Below are 2,376 nucleotides of genomic sequence, written 5' to 3' on the forward strand. Positions count from 1 at the left end.
GGAATTTCTGAGGCCGGATTGCTATGCGGGTTTGGGCCATCAAATCTTGGACAAAGTATGGACTATTATATATTGCTAGAAAGCCCAGGATGTCTACTTTCCAATGCCGTTAAGAGCGCGCCAATTGGGCTTCTGTAGCTCCAGAAAATCCACTTCGAGTGCAGGGAGGTCAGAATCCAACAGCATCTGCAGTCCTTTTCAGTCTCTGGATCAGATTTTTGCTCAGAACCCTCAATTTCAGTCAGAAATACCTGAAATCACAGAAAACACACAAACTCATAGTAAAGTCCAGAAAAGTGAATTTTAATTAAAAACTAATAAAAATATACTAAAAACTAACTAAAAGATACTGAAAACATACTAAAAACAATGCCAAAAAGCATACAAATTATCCGCTCATCACAACACCAAACTTAAATTGTTGCTTGTCCCCAAGCAACTGAAAATCAAAATAGGATAAAAAGAAGAGAATATACTATAGATTCCAAAATATCAAAGAAACATAGCTCCAATTAGATGAGCGGGACTAGTTGCTTTTTGCCTCCGAACAGTTTTGGCATCTCACCCTATCCTTTGAAGTTCAGAATGATTGGCATCTATAAGAATTCAGAACTCAGATAGTGTTATTGATTCTCCTAGTTAAGTATATTGATTCTTGAACATAGCCAGTGTATGAGTCTTGGCTGTGGCCCAAAGCACTCTGTCTTCCAGTATTACCACCGGATACATACATGCCACAGACACATAATTGGGTGAACCTTTTTAGATTGTGACTCAGCTTTGCTAAAGTCCCCAATTAGAGGTGTCCAGGGTTCTTAAGCACACTCTTGTTGCCTTGGATCACAACTTTATTTCCTTCTCTTCTTTTTTTCTGTTCTTCTTCTCTTTTTTTTCTTTCTTCTTTTTTTTTTCGAAATTTTTTTTTTCACTGCTTTTCTTGCTTCAAGAATCAATTTGATGATTTTTCAGATCCTCAATAACAGTTCTCTTTCTCCTCATTCTTTCAAGAGCCAACAATTTTAACATTCTTAAAACAACAAATTCAAAGGACATATGCACTGTTCAAGCATTCATTCAGAAAACAAAAAGTATTGTCACCACATCAAGCTAATTCAACTAGTTTCAGAGATAAATTTCGAAACCCTGTACTTCTTGTTCTTTTGTGATTAAAGCATTTTTTCTTTTAAGAGAGGTGATGGATTCATAGGACATTCATAGCTTTAAGGCATAAACTTTATTAATTTTATTAATTAAGAACAAGACTCAAATATAGATATAAGATGAGACTAAAAATAAAGGAAAAAATAATAAAAAAAAACGAAAAACAGAGGCTCCTAATGATAGAGGTTTTCACAGAGTTAGGACTCAACAACCTTGATTTTGAGAAGTGGATGCTCCCTCAGCTTGAGAGGAGAGCTTTTGGCGCTTCAGTTCTTTGATTTCACGCCCCTGCTTCTCTTGTTCCTTCAGCAATTTGCAGATCATGCAGTTCTGATTCTGCTGTTCTTCCTTCAGTTGCTCCATAGTCTCTTGCAGCTTGTTGATGGATGCTTCTAGGGGCCCAGTAGCCATTTCAGGGAATTCAGGGAGGAACTCACGCGCCCTCCTCTTGATAGAGTTGTCTTGCACTTGTCCTTCCATTGACTTCTTGGTGATTGGATGTTCAATGGGTATGAACTCATCTACTCCCATCTTTACCCAGCCTCTTTACAGAGCAAGGAGATCAAGCTTGGGTAGGCCAATTTGGCTCAGTGGAATTCTTATTTGCAATTGTGTAGATCTCACAAGCAATCACATGATGCACCTCACTGCTTTTCCAAGCATAATGCAGTGAATCATCACTGCTCTCTTAATGGTGACCTCAGAACGGTTGCTAGTGGGCAATATGGAACGCCCAATAAAGTCTAGCCAACCTCTTGCAATTGGTTTGAGGTCTCCCCTCTTGAGTTGGTTTGGGACACCCTTAGAATTGGTTATCCACTTAGTTCCAGGGAGGCATATGTCCTCTAGAACTTGATCCACCCTTATCTACTCTCACCATCCTCCTATTAAAGGAATCAGATCATCTTGTAGTTGAGGTAGTTTGAAGATTTCTCTTATTTTGTCCAGATGGAAGTACATAACTTTCCCTCTGACCATGGTTCTGTGGGTATGGTAAGCGGTTCCAGTCATTCTTTGCTTATCTGTTAGCCACAGATTTGAATAGAATTCCTGAACCATGTTCCTTCCAACCTTTGTCTCAGGATTGGTCAGAACTACCCACCTCTGTTTCGAATTTGCTCTTGGATCTCCGGATATTCATCTTCTTTCAGATCAAATTTAACTTCCGGGATCACTGACCTCAGACCCATTATTTTGTGATAATGGTCTTCATGT

Source organism: Arachis stenosperma, chromosome 5 (genome assembly GCF_014773155.1).
Source record: "Arachis stenosperma cultivar V10309 chromosome 5, arast.V10309.gnm1.PFL2, whole genome shotgun sequence".
Taxonomy (NCBI): domain Eukaryota; kingdom Viridiplantae; phylum Streptophyta; class Magnoliopsida; order Fabales; family Fabaceae; genus Arachis; species Arachis stenosperma.